This window comes from Anolis sagrei, chromosome 4 (assembly GCF_037176765.1).
Source record: "Anolis sagrei isolate rAnoSag1 chromosome 4, rAnoSag1.mat, whole genome shotgun sequence".
Lineage (NCBI taxonomy): Eukaryota > Metazoa > Chordata > Lepidosauria > Squamata > Dactyloidae > Anolis > Anolis sagrei.
The window spans coordinates 224617714-224640768 of record NC_090024.1 but is presented as its reverse complement, the minus strand read 5'-3'; the positions used below and the strand labels follow the sequence as shown (position 1 = coordinate 224640768).

General features: G+C 39.3%; 1 protein-coding gene across 3 annotated transcripts in view; it reads left to right on the top strand.

The window, feature by feature from the left end:
• The first annotated feature begins 7990 nt into the window (after nucleotides 1–7990).
• Nucleotides 7991–23055, top strand: part of ZNF217 (zinc finger protein 217) — a 41903-nt gene continuing 26838 nt past the window's right edge. The window contains exon 1 of one of the 3 annotated variants that reach the window (XM_060772092.2): nucleotides 7991–8072. The gene's annotated coding sequence lies outside the window, so the exon portion shown is untranslated. Of the gene's footprint in view, nucleotides 8073–12901; nucleotides 13038–13273; nucleotides 13362–23055 lie in introns of those variants that run through there. The other 2 variants (XM_060772090.2, XM_060772091.2) reach the window with 2 other exon arrangements.

Below are 23055 nucleotides of genomic sequence, written 5' to 3'. Positions count from 1 at the left end.
TCCTGATTCATCCGTTCCTTAAAAGAAAGTGACGCTTGAGTAGAAGGCAAAAACTTTGTCTTGGGAAGAGGAACTTCATCCTTCACCTGTTTGTAGCAAAAAATTAAGTTCTTGGGGTGCAACAAGTACTTTCACAGTAATTAGTACACAATGAAACAGGAACATACACTTTCAAACCAGGAACAGAATGTCATAATTACTATAATTACTCAGACCTTGTTGTGTGGCCATCTGTGCAGACAGGTCTCATGGTGTACTTCTGCCAGGGAACAACAGGATGATGTTGTTGGGTTATACGTGTTGGTTCGTCATTGGGTGTATGCTGATAACATGTGTACAATTGATGACAAAAACTTATCACTGGCTGTTGAAACATGGATGTGCTGGAGAGGAATGTAAATACTGAGAGCCAAGGTCATGCAAGTGGCTAATAGGAAAAACCACGTGTAATGCAGGAACAGCTCTGGGTTGTTTGATGCCATAATTACACAACCAAATCTGTCTGGACAGATGGCCAGGCAGTCTGTAAAAAGTGACAATAATGACAAAGTTCCGTTCCTAGCTTGAAAGTGTGTGTTCCTGTTTCATTGTGTAGTTCTGACTTGGATAGAAGTAGCCTTACTCCAAAAACTTTGTTTGTGTGCCTGAAACTTGATGAAACATGTGGAGGACACAGTTTTTTTTGGACTGCACATAAATAGTACCCTTTGCAGAGATGTGGATATGAAAATAACCTCATATCCGCTAATATGGAAAGCCGAATAAAACCCAGAAACAGAACCCTGTTGTTGGATGCCACAAGTACACAACCAAATCTGTCTAGACATATGGCCAAGCAGCCAGGCTCTAACAATAGTAGATAATGACAAAGTTCTGTTCCTGGCTTTAAAATGTGTGTTCCTGTTTGTGTACTGCTGACTTGGATAGTAGTGGTTCTATCCTATGAGGTTTGTAAGTGTGGGAGATACTTCAGGGGACAAGTTTTCTACCCAGGACAAAAAATGGGACTTTTGCGGTTCGCCGTATATTCTAACATCCTCATATCCGCATCTCGCAATATGTATATAGTAAAGGTAAAGGTAGTCCCCTGACATTAAGTCCAGTCATGTCTGACTCTGAGGTGTGGTGCTCATCTCCATTTCTAAGCCGAAGAGCCAGCGTTGTCCGTAGACACCTCCAAGGTCATGTGGCTGGCATGACTGCATGGAGCGCCGTTACCTTCCCGCCGGAGCGGTACCTATTGATCTACTCACATTTAAATGTTTTCGAACTGCTAGGTTGGCAGAAGCTAGGGCTGACAGCGGAAGCTCACGCCGCTCCCCGGAATTGAACCTGCAACCTTTTGATCAACAAGCTCAGCAGCTCAGTGCTTTAACCCACTGCGCCACCAGGGGCTCCCGTGCAATATATATATATATATATATATATATATGTATAAAACTGCCGGTTTCCAGCGAAAGTTCTGCCTCCAGCAGCCATCTTGGGAGCCTCTAAATCTTGGAACAAAGCATGATATTTGGACAATGGAGGCAGCAATCCTGGGACCAACAGGTGTATATGTGGACCTCTCCTGAAGTCCCGGGATTTTTTGCCCCTCACTAAAGCCTGTGATAAAGTGCTGTCTGGAAGCGCCCCAAGAAAGAGAATTTATTATTTATTTAGCAGTTTTGTATACCGGTCTTCTCACCTCCATCGAGGGACTCAGGCCGGTTTCCAACAACAATATTACAAACTATCATTAAAACATCATAATCCAAATAACACTAAAACATTAAAATAGCAAAGTACAGTCATAATTACAGTGGTCAGTCATCATGTATTGTCGAAGGCTTTCATGGCCGGAATCACTCAGTTCTTGTGGGTTTTTTCGGGCTATATGGCCATGTAGAAGGAAAGTCAGGGAGCACAGTAGATGTGCTTTCCTGGTCCTTAGTTTCTCCAATTTCCGTGTGTCTTGGAACAGTTTCTCCCCGTAGAGATGTTCAATGTATTGTCGAAGGCTTTCATGGCCAGAATCACTCAGTTCTTGTGGGTTTTTTCGGGCTATATGGTCATGGCCATATAGCCCGAAAAAACCCACAAGAACTGGGTCAGTCATCATCCTAAAATAATTGTTGGTCATCATCCATCCATATCACAGGATCTTGAGAAGAGGAATGACCCTGTTTAACCATTTCCTATGGTAGGTGATCACAGCTGAAACCTTTCCATCTTCTCCAGACATTAGGTTAACATATTTTAGGAGCAGGGCATTTTCAGTGGGGACTCTACCCTAGATCCTTTTAACTGGGGACCTTCCCCTTGTCAGTTAATTGTGAGTTGGCCAGAATGTAATCTGGACACCTCCTTTTTATTGTGAAAGTTTCTGCAATAAAGGGGCTGTCTGGATGGGCCCTTAGATTCAGTTTGGTTATTTGGAGTGCTGATTCAGAAAATTGCGTTGGATAGACCACATCAGCTCTAGTTTCTGATACAGAACATATGTCACCCAGTAGTTGCCATCTACTGGCGGCCTGAAAAGTTAAATAGCCTCTGTGTATGTCTGTATATGTTTGTATGTCAAAAATTGGCATTGAATGTTTGCCATATATGTGTACACTGTAATCCGCCCTGAGTCCCTGCGGGGTGAGAAGGGCGGAATATAAAAGCTGTAAATAAATAAATAAATAATTGTCCACAGAAAACCCTGTTTAATAAACTTCAGTACTATAAGAGAGTTTCACAAGGCCAGTTACTTTAATTGCAACAGTGTAGCAATGGTTAGACCGTGGACCATATTTTAGTTCTTGCGCTCCACTGGTGGTCAATAGACCACAGGTTGGGAACCACTGTTCTGCAGTGTAGAATCACCCAAATTGGCACCGTATACAATGAATGGCAAATGAGTAGTTCTATATAAAAGATACACATCTTCTATAGTTTCCTATGGCTGTCTAGGGCCTCATCTACACAACTGTATAAAATCTTACCTTATCTGCTTTGAACTGGGTTATATGGCATCGTGGACTCAGATTATCTGCCTTGATATTCTGGGTTATATGGCTATGTGGAAGGGCCCTTAGTATCATGACTTTACCTCTTTTTCCTCTCTGTCTCAACAAATATGGAAAAGTATCTATTCTAAATAAATATTATGTTATTGTATAAATAAATATGTTGTTGTTTACACTGGTAGCATTGCTGTGTTCTGCTCACTCCAAAATGCTGATCAGTTTACCTTAAAGATGATTTGCCTAGAATAAGTTTTTAAAAAAATATATTTGTATTATTTTAAATTTACAACATCCTATAACATTTTGAACATATAGTTACCTGAAACATGTCAGTCAAGCAAATGAAATAAAACATAATTTAGTAGTAATATCTTCATTGTTTAAAGAAAAAACTTAACACGCAAGAGGGAATTGGGACTAGCAAGAAATAACTCAGGCATTGTTAATAGGCTTGCTGCCAAAGCAACAATGAGGGAGTTATTATTTTGATTCCCTTGTAACAGCCACTGAAATTAGAATATCTCATGCCCCTATACAACTGAAGACATTTGATAAAGATGACCCCTAAGTGATATGTTTAGCTGCTCAAATAAACTGTCAAAACTCCGCCCTCTTCACCAGTTCCCTCATTCTTTCTGTCTTCCTGGAAAACAAAAATCTAATCCATCAAGTCCATCCTCCAACCCCTTTCCTCCAATCCTAGGCCAGTTATTCTACTTTGCTGAGTCCTTTGTGCTTGCTAATCCAAGAAGGGCATTTTCTTACCATTCTAATTTGGAAGTTCTGCATTGCTCTCCAACACTTAGTCAACTGTTTGTTTTCTTTTTAATCTGGCTCTCCACCTAAATTACACGCAGACAAGATTTGACTATAGAATTCCACAAAATTCTGAAAATGAAAAATAATCTGCTGTTTTAAAAACAAGGAACCATATAACAACCCTATAGGCCAGTATCATTATAAATATCATTATAAGATTGTATAGACCAGTGTTTCTCAACCTGGGGGTCGGGAACCCTGAGGGGGTCGCGAAGGGGTGTCAGAGGGGTCGCCAAAGACCATCAGAAAACACAGTATTTTCTGTTGGTCATGGGGATTCCATGTGGGAAGTTTGAGCCAATTCTATCGGTGGAGTTCAGAATGTTCTTTGATTGAAATGAACTATAAATCCCAGCAACTACAACTCCCAAAAGTCAAGGTCTATTTTCCCCCAGACTCCACCAATGTTTACATTTGCGCATATTGAGTATTTGTACCAAGTTTGGTCCAGATCCACCATTGCATGAGTCCACAGTGCTCTCTGGATATAGGTGAACTATAACTCCCAAACTCAAGGTCCATACCCACCAAACCCTTCCAGTGTTTTCCGTTGCTCATGGGAGTTCTGTATGGCGAATTAGGTTCAAATCCATTGTTGGTGTTCAGAATGCTCTTTGATTATAGGTGAACCAGTTTGGTCCAGTGAATGAAAATACATCTTGCATATCTGATATTTACATTATGATTTATAACAGTAGTAAAATGACTGTTATGAAGTAGCAACAAAAACAATGTTATGGTTGGGGGTCACCACAACATGAGGGGTCACGGCATTAGGAAGGTTGAGAACCACTGGTATAGACGTTTGGAATGCTTTGCAATCACCAATAAACCATTTGACAATTCTATACAGAGGTCAGTATAATTTTTTCTACCTTGGATGTCGAAGCCTGAAGTTCAAAGCATATAGAATCATGGAATCATAGAGTTGGAAGAGACCTAGTAGGCCATCCAGTCCAACCCACTGCCAAGAAGCAGGAAAATTGCATTCAAATCACCCCTGACAGCTGGCCATCTAGCCTCTGTTTAAAAGCCTCCAAAGAAGAAGCCTCCACCACACTCCGGGGCAGAGAGTTCCACTGCTGAACAGCTCTCACAGTCGGGAAGTTCTTCCTAATATTTTATTTAAATTTAAAATTTAAAATAATACAGATGGAATCTCCTTTCTTGTAGTTTGAAGCCATTGTTCCATGTCCTAGTATCCAGGGCAGCAGAAAACAAGCTTGGTCCCTCCTCCCGAAGACTTCCTCTCACTTGTTTATACATGGCTATCATATCTCCTCTCAGCATTCTCTTCTTCAGGCTAAACATGCCCAGCCCTTTAAGGCGCTCCTCATAGGGCTTGTTCTCTAGACCCTTGATCATTTTTGTCACCCTCCTCTGGACACATTCCAGCTTGTCGACATCTCCCTTTAATTGTGGTGCCCAGAACTGGACACAGCATTCCAGATGTGGTCTAGTGGTACAGATGTGATCTAATAATCTACATTCAGAAACTGAATTCTATGGCAGTGTAGATGGGGCCTTAGAAGGAAGGCTGGAGTCACATGTGGAACCGAGGACTTTCAGATGGCCATTATACTGTATATTTTGCATCCACACATTCCTTGTTTTTAATATTAAATTTGTTACATATTCTTCCAATCCTTCTTCTATGGTTATCATATGGCTTACTGGTGGTTGCAAAGCATTCCAAAGCATTCCATACAATCCTATAATGATGTTGGTTTACTGTATATGATTTTGGTATAGCATGGTGTTTCAAGCATTGGATGCAACTCGAGAGAACAGAGTTTGTATCCCTGTTTGGCCATGGAGACCTACAAGATGACCTTGTATGCAAGTCACACTTTCTCAGCTCCAGATGAATGCCATAGCAAACCTCCTCCTAAGAAATCTTGCCAAGAAAACCCTATGATAGGGTCGCAATAGCTCTGAATCACTTGAAGGCATGCAACAACAATGGCTTACTGGAGAATGCAAAGTATTCCAAACACCCCTAGAGTTTTATAGTTGTTACATGTGTGTGCGCGTTAAACATCAGAGAACCAGAGATGCTGGACTCTTCTCTCAACAAAACAGCAGACCTAAAACTAGTGAATCCCAAACTCACAGATCTAAGATTTCCTACAAAAAATTACGTCCCTTATATATATCTATATTTCATCCATGGAGAAAAGAGTAGATTAAATCATGAGGTGGAAAAACAGAACCATAAAACCAACAAACTAAACCACCTTTCTTCACCCAAGGTATATTTTTCATACTTAGAAGAACCATTTTCACTTCAAAAGTTTATCAGAGAGAGAAGATTATCATTTATTTCAGGGTTTGCTAAACTTTAGGATGATTCCCCACTGATAACACAGGCCTGTGACATTAAGGGTCATAAAACCGTTTAAAATGTATGTTCTGGTTTTATAGGAATTTAGCATTTTATGTCCAAAAATGAGCTCAATTTTGCTCCATCATGTAAGAATTTTCCCCTAACTTGCTTTGACATTTATATGCAAATCGTTTTGAAATGGAATTTGTGAAAAGAACAGTGTGTGATACATTTTTTACCTATTTACCTATTTTCTTCCTAAATTAAATTTAATTTCTTCCTATATTTACCTATTTTCTTCCAGTTCCTCACAACTATATCTCATGCCTGAGCACCCATTTTCACTTTATGGCTTTGTCAGCAAAGGAAGGAGAGAAATGTTGTCATTTATGAAGGGTTCTCCAAACTTTGGGATGATTCCCTAGTGATAGTTTTCTTTTACAGTTTCTTCCACAAGACAGCCAGAGCTCCCATTTTATCAATTACCCCCCTTTTGTGGCAAAATCCCACCAAACCCCTTTAACAATGCAGTGTAAGGCATAGTGAAAAGGACTGCCAGTTTAGCCCTTCCAAAAGTCACTTGAGAATATGACCTCAATGCCTCAATACATCTTCAACAGGATGAAATATCACAATAGTAAAGAAGTGTGGCAAAATTACATGAGAGATTGCCAAGGGTGCATCTCCACTGTAAAATTAATACAGTCTGACACAACTGCTGTTTAAAGTTTTGCAATGTCTTTAGCTTTCTCTCCTAGGGTGCTCACCAAACTCCAACTCCCGCAATTTCATAGCATTGAGTCATGACAGTTAAAGTTGTGCCAAATTGCATTAATTCACAGTGGAGATGCACCCCAGTTTCAGGCTTTGACAATGCAAGTCAGAGGGAAAGTAATTTGAATGCCTGGCATAAAATTACAATTTAAGGTTGGTTTTGTCATTCTAGTTAGATTTATTAATATCACATTTATTTATTTTTTTCCATATTAAAAATAAATATATATTAGGATGATTTTAATGCCTTGTCTGAATGTTTAAATTTTAAATAAATATATATTAGGATGATTTTAATGCCTTGTCTGAATGTTTAAATTTTGATTTTTGTCATATATTTAATGGTTTTAATGATTTTAAGTCAAAGTTATATGTGCTAAAACAATCATTGTCAATGGCAAAAATGGCTATGGAAGTTTCAATTGTGTTAAATTAATGTTAATAACATGGAACTTTTTAGTTTTTTGGCGGCTCAGGGAGCTTCATCATTTAACCAGGCGTGTTTGGTTTTTGTGATTTGTGTTACTGTATGCCAGAATTTAATTTTTGCCAATAATATGATGTAAACTGCCTTGAATTCCCCCCAGGGGTGAGAAAGGAAGTATATAAATACAGAAAATAATAAATAGATAAATAAATGCATCTCTTTAGCCTTCTAGGAATCACTCTACCTGGGCCCTTTGTATCCCAGAGACACCCTGGATGCTCAAGCCCTATTATAGACAGTGATGCAGGAAAATGGTGCCCCTTATATAAAATGGTTAAATCAACCTTTGCTTTTTGAAATGTCTTTGGATATATGTGTGTGTAGAGAATATTTCTAAGTTGTGAATACTTAATCTGTGCTAGCTGTTAAAGATGAATGCATACATGCATGCATTGAAGGGGGAACCCAGCATTTGCTTGCAACTCCCCAAACTAATCTGCTTCCTCTCCTTCCCGCCTCTTATCTGTGGCTGTTGTTGCTGCTGCTGGAGGAGGAGAAGGAGAGAGAGGGGGGAAAGAGGGGAGGGGGAAAGAAGGCAGGACCGCCCCTTCTTTGGGGGTCAATGAGGCCAAAGCAAGGCAAAGAAACCTGATAAAAATCATCCTTTCTTCTCCAAGATGGCAAAGCACTCCTTCCAGCTAGATTGCAGTGTTTTGCAGACATCTGTAAGAGGGTATGTATGACAAAGCAGCAATGCTATTGGGGTTATTTTTCTATGTGCAATGGCTTGATTGCTTGACATTTTAACATTAAACCTCTGAGACATGGCCCTGTTGATGTGGAATATATCTGCATGCAAAGGGGATCGTTGAGGCTGATTATTTATTTCTCTCAAGTTAGATTCCTTTGCAGGACAGAGTGATATGCATTCAAAAAAGAGAGAAAAAGAAAAGAAGTGATGAAAGAAAGGACAAGACATATAACTAAACCATAATAGGGCTCTGACCATCTCCCTCCCTCATGGAAAGAAAAATTAAAAAGGTAAATATAAAATATTGTACTATTATGGTCCAGCTAAATAATAGTCACAGATTATTCTGTCATTAGCTTCCAAAATGCTCAGAGAGTCCACAAACAGATAAAATTGATATAGCTTTGAAAATCCACTTTAAAGGCCAATTCTGCAACCTTGGCAATCCCTTCTTCCATTGTGTATCCTGCAATTCAGTTTCCAAATTTGAGCTAACAATAATCCTTGCTACTTTTGACATACATTCAAGAAGTGATCCATATTTACTATTCTAAATCTTTATCCATGTGTGATTGGTGCATTATTAAAGGATCCCCATCAAATTCCTAGCTTTCTTTTGGAGATGGATGGGGCAAAACTCCAGTTCTTTCATTTTCCAGAGCAAGCCCCTTGATTCCATTTTGAAACAAAAGAGGAGAGAAACCATGGAAATCTAAACCCCATTGATTTTGGGGAGGGGGCTTACTCCCAGGTGAAAGATTGCAGCCTGAGGCCATTCCTATTAGCCATTTATAAATCCCACTCTTTAATTTTGCTGTGGCTCAAGGGATTCCTGGATAGTAACACCACTGGAGCCTGATGTGTTTTGTGCAATTGGGTTTTCCAATCAAGGTATCTCTCTGTTGTGGATTTTGCCTTATTTTTCTCCATGGCATCAAAACAGGCCTCCTTATTTTATTTATTTACTTGATTTATTTATTCATACCCCGCCTTTCTCACCCTGCAGGGGACTCAAGGCGGCTGACAAACTCCGGCAAAAATTCAATGCCACAAGATTAAACAATACTAAAACAAGCTATAAACAGTTAAAACATATAAACAAATCAACACACATAAAAGCAATAAAACAAATTAAAAACATAATAAATTAAAAACATAACTAAGTGCCGAATCATTGGTTTCCATACTTATTTATTTTCTCATGGTCCTTGCTCAAGCTATTGAGGTCAATTCCATAATAATTCTGTTTTCCGAACACCTGTGTACAGAGCCAGCCTGATGTCACTGGGGAGAGAGTTCCACAACCGAGGGGCCATCACTGAGAAGGCCCTACCTTTCGTCCCCACCAGTTGCACTTGCGAGGGGGGTGGGACCGAGAGCAGTGCCTCCCCAGCAGATCTTAAAGCTCCAGTACACTCATAAAGGGAGATCCGTACAGACAAGTATCTCCTTGGAGATGAGGCCCCATCTACACTGCCATATAATGCAGTTTAACTGCATTGAACTACATTGTATGCATCGACACTGACCATGTAATGCAGTTTCAAACTACATGGCAATGTAGATAAGGCCCTTGCAATCCTCAGCTTGATCCATCAAAGTTTACTCCTAAGTAGGCACACCTATTCAAGCAGGGTGAGGTGTCTTGCAGAATCCCAAGAGGTCTCTGCTCTGGAGGCATTCCCAATTAAAAAGAGACTGGGGTGGAGCAAAGGCAGAAAAAGAAGGAAGAATGCTAGGTTAATCCAGTTGCAACTTTTATTCCTGGGTTCATAACCCCTTGCAAAAATTGCATATACATCAAAGACTCTTGATCAATGGGTGGGTTTAGAGGTGTGTTTGTGCTTCCATGTTACAGCTCCATTTCTCAGGAAGACTTGCATGGAAACAATATAAACAAACCAAAATAAATCTCCCTCCTACCATATATATGAGGGGTTTATAATCCCACCCAACATAGGACAGAGACCCTTGAGATCAAGGGTGGATTTAGAGGTGTTCTTGAGCCTCCCATGTTATGGCTTGATTTCTGGGGAAGACTTGTGTGGAAATAATATAAACATTTAAAAACTAATTACCCTTGTAACATATATAAAAGGGGTTTATAATCCCACCTTGAAATCTCCAATAGGCTGAAGACCCTTGAGATCAAGGATGGATTTGGAGATAGTATTTTCTATCCATGTTATGACAAATCACCTTTGTAACATATATACCAGAGGTTCATAATCCCTCCATGAAATTGCATATAGGCTGAAGACCCTTGAGATCAAGGGGCGCATTTCGAGGTGTGCTTTTCTGTTCATGTTGATTTCTCAGGAAAACTTGTGTGAAAGCAATATATGTACTTAAAACAAGTCATCCGTGTAACACATACATGAAGTGTTCATTATTCCACCCAAAAATTGCATATAAATTAAAAACCTTCGAGATCAAGGATGGGATAAGGAGGAGTGCTTGTGCTCCCACATTATTGATTGATTTCTCAGGAAATCTTATGCGGAAATGATAGAAACACTTAAAACAAATCACCCTTGCAACATATATAGGAGGGGTTTATAATCCCATTTTGAAATTACATATAGGCTTGAGATAAAGAATGGATTTTGAGGCGTGATTTTCCTTCTATGTTATGATGTTATTTCTCAAATCATCCTTCTAACATACATAGGAGAGGTTCACAGTCCTACTCAAATAATAATAATAATAAAGATAGATAGATAGATAGATAGATAGATAGATAGATAGATAGATAGGCTGGAGGGCCATGAGATCAAGGAGTGGATGTGTTTTTCTATCCATGTTATGGTTTTATTTCTCTGGAAGATCTGCATGGAAACAATATAAACACTTAAACCAAAACAAAGCAGACCCAAAAATTGCAAATAGGCTGAAGACTCTTGAGATCAAGGATAGGCGTCAAGGGCCTATATAACCACACAGCCATATAACCCAGAATATCAAGGCAGAATATCCACAATATCTGTTTTGAACTGGGTTATCTGAGTCCACATTGCCATATATTCCAGTTCAAAGCAGAAATGTGGGATTTTATGCAGATGTGTGGAAGGGGCCTATATTATGGCTTGATTTCTCAGATGTGCATGGAATCAATATAAACACTTTAAATCAAAAGGAATTAGTTACCTTTGTAACATATATATGAAGTGTTCATAAACCCAAAAATTGCATATAGGCTTGAGATCAAGAGATGTGTGGGTTTAGACGTGTTATTGCTGGCTTGGCTTTCTCAGGAGAGCTTGCATGGAAATGATATCAACACTTAAACCATAATCATATGCATAATTTACATATAAGCACATAGGTTGGATATCCCTGAGATCAAGGGTGGGTTTAGATCATCATTTCTCAACCTGGGGGTTGGAACCCCTGGGGGAGGGGTTGCCAAAGACCATCAGAAAACATATTTCTGATGGTCTTAGGAACTCCTTTGGCAGAGAAGGCTGAAGTTCTCTAGGCCTGTCCTCTTCCTTTTTGGAAAGCTGTTGAATCCTCCCACCAAAACGTCTCTGTTGGGGAGGGGAGAGCAGGCATGCTAGGAGCATGGCAGTGTGGTGCACATATGCGGGTGAGGGGAGTGTGCGAGGTTGGAGGGAGGCTCACTCCAGGGAGTCCGTTCAAGACATGGGGCTACTGTGTGGGAAGTTTGGCCCAATTCTATAATGGGTGGGGTTCAGAATGCTCTTTGAATGTAGGTGAACTATAAATCCCAGCAACTACAAAGTCTATTTTCCCCAAAGTCCACCAGTGTTCACATTTGGACATATTGAGTATTTGTGCCAAGTTTGGTCCAGATCTGCCATTGTTTGAATCCACAGTGCTCTCTGGATGTAGGTGAACTACAACTCCAATATGCAAGGTCAATGCTCACCTAACCCTTCCAGTATTTTCAGTTGGTCATGAAAGTTCTGTGTGCCCAAGTTTGGCTCAATTCCATCGTTGGTGGTGTTCAGAATGCTCTTTGATATAGGTTAATTATAAATTCCAGCAACTACAACTCCCAAATGACAAAATCAATCCCCCCCCCCCCCCAAGGTTCAGTTCCATCATTGGTGGTGTTCAGAGTGCTCTTTGATTGTAGGCTAACTATAAATTCCAGCAACTACAACTCCCAAATGACAAAATCAATCCCCTCCCCACATCCCACCAGTATTCAAATTTGGGTGCATTGAATATTTGTTCCAAATTTGGTCCAGTGAATGAAAATACATCCTGCATATCAGATATTTACATTATTACATTACATAACAGTAGCAAAATAACAAGTTATGAAGTAGCAATGAAAATAATTTTATGGTTGGGGGTCACCACAACATGAGGAACTGTATTAAGGGGTCACAGCATTAGGAAGGTTGGGAACCACTGGTTTAGATGGTTTGATTTGGAGGAAAACATGCTTTATAGATTTATAGACAGGATACAAAGACTTAATAATCTTTGCATTGATCACATTCAGGTTCCCCTTTTCCTCCAAATGCATTTGTGTTTAGAGAAAGGGGCACATGGTTGCCCTCTTCCTTTGCAACACTGCTTCTTCTCCAGCTAAGCATCCCAACCTCTTTTATCATCCTCCTTATTGGGAAATGCCCTCCCTTTGCGCTCCTTGGAAATCCTCCTCCTCTTCCCCCAACCCATTGGTATCAGGAGGACAGAAGGCAAAAGGATCAGGTGTGTGTGTGTGTCTTTGTGTGTGTGTAGCAGCAGCTCACGCAACCAGCCTCAAAAACTCCCAGTAGCCCTCCTCCTCCTCCTCCCTTCATCTTCCTCCTCCTCTTCCTCCTCCCTCAAGAATCCCTCCTCCCTCTCTCCTTTCTCATTCAAACGCTGCAACTCCTGTTGTGTCAGTTTTATCTCTTTCCTCCTCCTCCTCCTCCTCCTCCACCACCACCAAACCCCACCACTAGGCAGAAGAGAAAGCAGCAGCAGGTAAAGAAACCTAGATTATTATTATTTTAAAAAGAGATCCTTTTTATTTATTTATTTTTGCAAAGTCTTCTCATTAGGCTAGATTTCTCTCTCCCCCCCTCCTTTCTTTCCCCCAAAGACCCCCCCTCCCTTTTCAAAAGGAGGAAAGAAGCAGATGAGGAAGAGAAAGAGTGTAGCTTTTTCTGCTTCCTCTTAAACTTCTGGCTCTGTGTGTGTGATTTCTGCCTCGCCTTGGCTATTTACAGCGCCTCTCTTCTTCTTCTCCAATCCCTTTTCCTGCCATTCCAGTAGATGTTGGGGAAACTTCTATAGCTATCTCTATAGGTATTCCTTTTCAATACTTAAATATTATTATTGTCGATCTGGGTGGCAAGGGAAAGGGGTCTTTTTTGTGAGTTATGGATATTCCTAGAAGCAAGGTCTGCAAAATGTGTTTGGCTGAAGGTTGGGGGGGGGGGGGGGATAGGAAAGCAAGGGGAGGGGGGTCAGAAATGCTAATGAAAACTTTATTGATCCGTTTTGGCCAGTTTCGTTTTTGAATGCTTTCGAAATGAATTGAATCTACTCTTCCTAAACTATTGCAATTTTTGAATAAAAAAGATAGATATGCACTTCTATTTATGTAAAGATACTGGAGATTATAGGGTGGTTGGGGAGGAAGGAGAAAGCCTTAAAAATAAGCCACCTTCTTGGCTCTGGGGAAACAACAATAGGCTTAGGCAGAAGAGGAGAGTGCATATGCATAAAGAGTGTGGTTTCACTTCCCTGTGCAGAAGGCTCACCTTATCTATACATGGGGGAGACATTTCTTCATATTTCATTGGCTCCCCTTGTTTTTTGGGCTGGTTTTTAATATAATTTTTTGTTCCAGTTGGAGAAATCCTTTCTCTCAAAGCAGCTTCTGGACATGCAGTCCCTTCTCTCCATGCTGTGTGTGTGTTGAATCCCCTTGTGAGTCTCTGCATTGAAGTGGAAGAGTTTTTGAAGTCTTGTGGCCAGGAAATTTCTATGCTGGGCTTCATGTTAAAAGGGCATTTGGGGGTGTTTGTTGTTCAGAAGGACTTATTCAGCCAGTGGAACAACAAAAAAGGACAGTTGTGCCTTATCTCTTTTCTTTCTTTTTCCAATACTGTCCTTTCTAAAGTGACCTTGAAAGCTTTTTTTCTTTCTCTTCTTTTTCTAAATACTTCTTTTCCTAGGTGGAAAAAAAGGAGGGGGCAAGGAGAAGAAAGGCTCTATAGTACAGAGTCGAAAGAAAGCAGAAATAGGAACTTCCAGACTGTAGATGAAGTGAAATCATTTACAGAAGAATGTGAAAAGGGAAGTTTATGTGTGTGAAGGAACAGAAGGAAATAGCAGACTTTAAAAAAATGCAAGAGGGTGGGTGGGAAGCTCCTCTCATTCTTCACAATGTATTTCGTTAGTTAGGCCTTGAAAGCTGGCTTGATAGGATCAGAGCAGCCAAGGAATTAAATGCCTAAGTACAAAATTGAATGCCAGCCATTGACTTGATGACCAACACTTGCATTATGTGGGCTGGTAAAGATTGGGCTTTTTGTATGTCTATGGCCCCTTCCACACAGCTGAATAAAATCCCACATTTTCTGCTTTGAACTGGGATATATGGCAGTGTGGACTCAGATAACCCAGGGCCTTTCCACACAGCACTATATCCCAGATTATCAAGGCAGATAGATAATAATAATAATAATAATAATAATAATTTTTATTTATACTCCGCCACCATCTCCTCAGAGGGGACTTGAAGTGGCTTACATGAGGCCAAGCCCTGCAATGTATTACAGCAAAATAAAATACAGAACAACAAAAATAACATCACAATAAAATAAATAAAACAATCAAGTAAAATAAGCAGTGCAAAATGACATAATATAAAATCAGTGGAAAATCCCACAAGATCTGCTTTGAACTCAGGGCCCTTCCAAAAATATTCCCAAAATATTAAGGCAGAAAAGCCCACATTATGTGAGTGTGGACTCAGATAACCCAGTTCAAAGATTTTCTGCCTTGATATGGGATGTAGGACTGTGTGGAATGGCCCTGGGTTATCTGAGTCCACACTTTGATAATGTGGGATTTCTTGCCTTGATATTCTGGCACATAGGGCTGTATGGAAGGCCCCCAAGTTCAAAGCAGATATTGTGGTATTTTTTTGGCTTGATATTTTGGATTATATGGCTGTGCGGGTTTGCAAAAGTATCTGAGCACTATGCTTAGTAACAATGGCTTGCAAGTATTCTCCATGTTTTGTTGCACTTTAAAGGGATCTTTCCTATAGATTTGGGGTGTGAAATCCTTTAATTTGTGGTCCCTGTTTTGCTGGATTGGATATTTTCTTGGGAGTGCTGGCTCAAATAAGTAGGTTAAACTGCTTTCTTTGGGAAGTGGGGGAGGGAAAATGGGTGGAGTTTGGTCTCTTCTCCCCCACTTAACTAGTTTTATGTGAATTGATGAGTCAGTATTTAAGATCTGCAGTAGGAATGGAAGAGGAGGATGTGTCATCAGATTTCCTTGTTCTTTAATATAGGGCCCTTTCACACAGCCATATAACCCAGAATATCAAGGCAGAAAATCCTAGAATATCTGCTTTGAACTGGAATATATAACAGTGTGGATTCTGATAACCCAGTTCAAAGCAGATATTGTGGGATTTTCTGCCATGATATTCTGGGTTGTATGGCTGTGTGGAAGGGGCCATAAAGAACTATAATTTACTCCAGAGAATTCAGTAATGTTCTTAAATCATATAGTTGGGGGAAGGAGGATTCTCATATCTTTCTCCAACGAATGATGTGACTCTTGGAGGCTTTATTTCAAGTTAAAATCATGCATTACAAATTGATGTAATTGAGAGGATTTTATAGTTGCTCAGTCTGACTTGTGTTATTACATTATTACGTTTTGCAAAAAGTTCTTGATTTCAGTTGTGTTGTAATAGGAGGTCTTTATACATAGGATTTTGTTTGATTTTGTGGAAAGAGAATAAGGTTATCCTTTTTTGGGGGGGGGGGGATTTTTCAGTGCCCACTATTTATGAACAGTAGATCTGATTTTTTTTTTTTGTATAAGGTTGATTCAATTATGTCTTCATTGCTTTGGAGCTGGTTGAATGACTTGACATGAGATTAGGTGCAACAAAAGGGAAGGCAGGGGAACAACAGCTGCCTTCCAGTTCTGAGGCACTATTGCTCTTAGCAGGAAGGCATTTTATCTTTTAGTGCTGTGTTGTCAGGTTTAAATGTTAAATATTTATATTCCTGTGAAAGGTTGTTAGACTACACTTGTGTAAAAAAGAAGAAGGAAGAAAAAAAGCATAAGAAACTCCACCCTTGATATTGGGAGCCTTTTACAAACATGATGGCATAGATTTCTTTTCCTGAAGATCTAATGGTGAAATAGTGAATCACTCTTAAGTTTTAGCTATGCTGCTTTTTTGGCTGGAAGAGGGAAAAATACACACATCACCACTAGTTTGTACTTGCTTGGTTGCTGTGTGGTAAGAACTTTTTAAGGCGTGGTTTTAATGGTAGCGAAAGATTTTTTGCTGAGAAACACGTCTCTATTTTTGGTATGTGGATCTCTGGAAATGCTATATATGAAGCAAATAGAACAACATTCAATATTCCTTTTAAATGAGTGATTTACTTTAGCTGAGCAACTTTTTCCCCCTTCTAAATTCTTCTACATTGTGTTAATAAAAAATAAAGACCAAAGCTTATTTTCCCCCAAACTTTTGTATACAGAAGACATATTTTAATCTATGAGCCTCATGTAGAAAAAAACAATCAGTATAAATGGCTTGCTCATGGCCTCCAGATATTTTCGAATAGTGGCAATGTGTCTTTTGTTGTTTGTTAACTGCACTTTGCTGCATTTGGCAACCCAATTTAGAGTGGATGGGGAGCCATTTCCTGGATTTGTTTTAATTAATCACTGTTACTTCTTAACTTGTGGCTTGAAATAAAAAGTACAGTGGCCAAGAGGTAATATTTGTAGGGGTTTTGAAAGGATGGCCAAAAGAGATTGTATAAGATTCCAGATGGGGAGCTATGGATTGCCTGGAATATCTCCTTTGTTTTGGTGGCGAATGGAAATGCATGGGGGTGGGGGAAAACGGTGGCTGGAAGAAAAAGGGAGAGAAGAGACTCTTCACTACCCTCTTTGAGTAGTTTGTTTTGTCTTGGACAGTTTTATCATATTCCTAGCTCTGTGTTACATAGGATTTCTGTTAATATGTTGCACCCATCTATAGAGTTGCATTGATTCAAGATTTATTTGCTGCCTCTGTACAAGATCAAAGTGAAAAGCAGGCCCCTTGCCTTAATCACATTACTTGGAAGTAAGTCTCGCTGCTATTAGTATGGCATATTTTGAGTTAGTATGTACAGGATATAGGTGCAAATTATTGCAAGGTTGCCTAGAGGGGTGGGGGAAAAAGAAGCTGGAAAAGGGAACTGGCAAAACCACTTTTGAGTATTCCTTGCCCAAGAAAAACCCTAGGAAATTAATGGGATTGCCATAAATCGACAAGCAACTTGAAAGTGTGTGTGCACACGCACAATAATAGCTGTGCAAAATGGAGACAAAGAAGATGCACACAATAATGTGCAAAATGGAGGTATTGCAATTAAGCTTTATAGGTCAAAGATGTAGTAATATAGTCCAATTATATATATAATCTCTCTCACATACACATCCATTATTGCTTTCTCTTTCCTATATATACATATCTCAAAAGGAAAGAGAAAGTAATTTTGTGCAGGTATGCAGAAATGTTCTACAGTGGCATAAAGTGTATTAATGTTAGGGTGGGAGAACTTTTGCTGACACATAGGGCTTCTCCTGTGCATTGCCCATAGTTAAAATGACTAAGGTTTCTTATCTGTAGGCAAATTTTAAAAAGACGCTTGACCTTTGAGTTTACTTGCTTCCACAGATGATTAAATAACTATGGCTATTGGGCTGTCATTGACTTATTTATCTCATGTCATCCTTTCCAGTTCGCTCTTCTATTTAAATGTAGAAAATGAGCAAAATTTCTGCCACAGCAGGGCTGCCATTACCAAGCTTACAAGCCCTCCTTTATTCTCATTCTCTTGATGAGAACATCAGGAGTCTAGTACAATTGGTCCCCTCACCCCTCTACTTCACATAATTACATTTGCTACGCCTTTGGCATAGAAGATATTTATGCAAAATGAAGATTTTGGGGGGATTTTTTGTATTTTTATTGACACTCTGCTCTTGCTCATATCTCCAGCAAATAAAAAATTAACAGTGAAATAATACAGAACGAAATATAATAGTAGAATAATGGATGACCTCTTCAGAAATTTGTAAGGCCTGGCTTAAACTGGGGAAAAGAAAAACTCTATATGTGTGTTTATAGAGTTTCTGGGCCTTAGGAATGGGAAGAGCAATCTGTACAGTTCTTATGTGTAAATGCAGCTTAACAATTGTAAATTGAGCTTCACTAGCCCAAAGCTATTGAGCTGGCAGCACTTCTCCTATTTTCTTTCAATTTCCAGTCTGGAAGGACATGTGGTTATTCTTAAAGTCTTTTCCTCTTTAGGTAGTTGATTAGCAGTAAGTTGACTTTTTCCCTTCTTTTTCAAAGATGGTTTCTTAATAAAGTTAAATAGCATTTTGTGCCACATTTTAGTCTGTCCAAGAGTAGTAATCTCTCACATTTCAATTGCTGTAAACTGTTCATGCCAAAACATACCATCAATTACAGTTTAGCATACTTAAAATAAAAGGCCAGTATGTATTATTGTCTGTGTGTTTGAAAAGGCCAAATAATAATAATAAAAAAAACATCTTAATGACTGACTTGGCTTGATGGGCATTTGCCAATGGTGGCATTACAGTTTTCCTAGCAGTTTGGGTAATGTGACAAATGCTTTTCTGGCAGATCAACAAGACTTCACACAGTTGATGTTCAAACTAACAAGCTGGCTTCAGAAACTGTGCAGCTTGCCATCAAGTCATATTTGTGTTGCATTTCTCTACAGACTTAAATGGGGGGAAAATTCATTGAACAGAGTGGGATGTCAGACTTAATATGCTTAGGGGATGTTTCTGCTACAATATTGTGTTCTGGTTTGGCTTTAGACACAGTGGCTGAGTATTCTGTAAAGCATGTGGGACCTAAATGCCTCAAAATGAAATATATAGATTGCTTCCTCAAGTGTTCCTCTCTAGAGACTAGGCACAAAACCTAGGATATATCAGCCAGGGGACTGCCTTTGTGTTCCTTTTCCCTGACCCTACCTATGATAGGAGTAGATGTAGTTTCCAGCCACTGTTTTATTACATACACAGCTGGTTTGAAATGCAAATTCTTCTCCTGTTGTCCTGCCTTCCTGAAGAATACATTGTGCTTGTAGGTGGGACAAAGGAAACTAGAAAAGGAACTTTGAACACAACCAGATTTGTTGCAACACATTTTCACATGACACTCAAAATACATTTGGACACACTGCAGCTGTATAATGCAATAAATATTTGTACCCAATAGAAAACCTTTCGATTTTGTTTTCAACACGAATTGGGCCCCTCAACAATAATTCTGCTGCCTTGAATATCATGTTCCTCATTGTTTAGCAAACACACCTTTCATACTTGTTAAGGTTTGAATGACTACAATTAGATGGCTTAAAAACCTAGATGGCTTAAAAATGTCCACCAAACTCTTCCAGTATTCCGGTCATGGGAGTTATGTGTGCCAAGTTTGATTCAATTCCATTGTTGGTGGAGTTCAGAATGCTCTTTGATTGTAGGTTAACTATAAATCCCAGCAACTAAAACTCCCAAATGACAAAATCAACCCCCCTCCTCCCTGAATATCACCAGTAAATTGCTTCTAGCATATATGTTGAGTTAGAGAGGAAGAGAGTGGTTGTTATAATAACTTTCTGGCCATTTATTTTTAGAAAATTCCCTATACCACAGATGTTTGTAATTGCCTTCCTATGTCCCACAAGTAGACTTTCAAAGATTGCTAAAAATTAGTTGCATCACAGTTTTGATTGGGATAATGAACTGTAATTAACTAGAAGCTACTTGACATACAGTTTAAAATGAAACTTTTTTTGAAGCTTCAGTTTTTAGTGGGTTATTTAGAGGGGGATAATCATAATATTGAAAACATTAACTTGGGTTATATGTTGATTGTCTAGAGCAGCACTTCTCAACCTTGGGGTCAGGACCCCGGGGGGGGGGGGGTCGTGAGGGGGTGTCAGAGGGTTTGCCAAAGACCATCAGAAAACACAGTATTTTCTGTTGGTCATGGGGATTCTGTGTGGGAAGTTTGGCCCAATTCTATTGTTGGTGAAGTTCAGAATGCTCTTTGATTGCCTGGTAAACTACAAATCACAGCAACTGCAACTCCCAAATGTCAAGGTCTATTTTCCCCAAATTCCACCAGTGTTCACATTTGGGCATATTGAGTATTCATGCCAAGTTTGGTCCAGATCTGCCATTGTTTGAGTCCACAGTGATCTCTGGATGTAGGTGAACTAAAACTCCAAAACTCAAGGTCAATGTCTACCAAACTCTTCCAGTATTCCAGTCATGGGAGTTCTGTGTGCCAAGTTTGATTCAATTCCATTGTTGGTGGAGTTCAAAATGCTCTTTGTAGCTTAACTATAAATCCCAAATGACAAAATCAATCCCCCCCCCAACCCCACCAGTATTTAAATTTGGGCGTATTGGGTATTTGTGCCAATTTTGGTCCAGTGAATGAAATTACATCCTGCATATCAGATATTTGCATTGGGATTCATAACAGTAGCAAAACCATTGGTCTAGAGAAATGTATCTACAGTATTCCCAAGTTTTTTGTATTTTTGGTTCTGTATGAAATTTATGGGTTCACTGTAACTTAGGCATGGGCAAACTTCGGTCCTTCAGATGTTTTGGACTTCAACTCCCACAATTCCTAATAGCTGGTAGGCTGTTAGGAATTGTGGGAGTTGAAGTCCAAAACACCTGGGGGTCAAAGGTTGTCCATGCCTTCTGTAATTGGATAGGCAACTAATATATAGACAAGCACATTTCTTGAAATCTCTTGCTTGCAACCTTGTTATGCTTTGCTGCATTCTTCAGTTAACTTGCAATGATAGAATTTTCCATTGGTCTTAATATAATATGTGAAAAATTACTACTTTGAACAATCACTTTTAAGTCAGCAGTGGGCCCAAATGTGGAATATGTGGCTGATGCCATTTCGTCCTGTGGGTATGTGAAAATTAAACATTTGAATGCTTCTCCAAAGTTAAGGTTTGCTAGTTTTTGTACCTGTAGGAAACTGCCGCTTTAAAATTGGAAAGAAAGAAATAGATAAAGCATTCAGATATTTGATTTCCTCACCTGGAGCGTGATATGGTATAATGTACCAGCAAATTAATTCAGCAGTGGGCCTGCTGACCGTTTGGCTTTTAATTAACATCATGGTATTGTCTGCCAAGCTTATGTGAGATTTGCCAAGCCACCTGAATAAAGTGGTTCTGATCTCGAGGAATTAACCATTTTGTAAAGCAGGTGGATGGATCTTGTGTTTACATGATGCCCTGAACAAAACTTCTAGTTCGGTGGGAAATGGTAGGCTGGAAGAATCTCCCTAATGAGCAGTAGGATTTTGATTTGGAATCAACCAGTTGTTGTAATGGGATTTTATTTGAATATGTATAGCGATTTGGCAAAAAAATACATTGGGTCAAATTTATTCCCTTTTTACAGCTGCTCCATTCATAAGGCACATAAGGAATGCAAGGCAGTGTTACAGTCAAGTATAGCTACTCCCTGTTTTTCTGTTTTAGAAAGATTCTAGCACTGATTATATTGTTGCTCATAAATAGTAGTACATAATTGTAATAGTAGGGTGTTGTTGCACAACATTGGAAAGAAGTTAAAAGTTTACTTGATCAATCTTGGGTTTGCCTAATACTTAGGATACTGAGATTGTTCTGTATTTTTAAAATAACCTTCAAGAATACTTTTTTTGGTTCATAAAGTGACTTTTCTCAACTCAGGGAAGGATCATCTTAACTGTGGTATCTTTTGGACCCATTACTAGAGCTTGATTTTTGATGTTTTTAAAATAACGTAAATTGTTATGAGCATATTATAAGCTTCTGCTCAAAATGACTTATTTATTTACAAACATTCATTTGACAAACACAGTTCACAATGAAGCAAAAAATGAGGTTTTTTTAAAAAAGAATTTTAGGAGCTGCTTGTTATTCCAAAGTACTCCAAATTAACCAAGATGTAAAGATATTGCATGGAATATTACTTGGGGGAGATATGTGAAAAAATATTTGAGTCCTCGTGGACAACAAGTTAAATATGAACCAACAGTGTCATGCGGCAGCTAAAAAAGCCAATGGAATTTTGGGCTGCATAAATAGTATAGTCTCTAGATCCAGGGAAGTCATGCTACCCTTCTATTCTGCCTTGGTTAGACCACACCTGGAATACTGTATCCAATTCTGGGCACAAGATGGAATATTGTTGACAAGCTAGAATATGTCCAGAGAAGGGTGACTAAAATGATCAAGGGTCTAGAGAACAAGCCCTATGAGGAGCAGCTTAAAGAGCTGGGCATGTTTAGCCTGCAGAAGAGAATGCTAAGAGGAGACATGATGAGGTCCATATATAAATATGTGAGGGAAAGTCATAGGGAGCAGGCATGTTTTCTGCTTCCCTGGAGACTAGGATGCAAAACAATGGCTTCAAACTACAGGAAATGAGGTTCTACCTGAACATGAAGAACTTCCTAGCTGTTCAGCAGTGGAGCTCTCTGTCCTGGATGGCCATCTGTTGGGTTTGCTTTGAATACAGTTTTCCTGCTTCTTGGCAGGGGGCTGGACTAGATGGTCCATGAGGTCTATTCCAACTCAATGATTCTATGATTCTATATTACTTGCAATATCTTGCTCTCTTGACCACTTGCTAACTTGCAACAAATACTAGTATTAAGTATCCCCTGCTA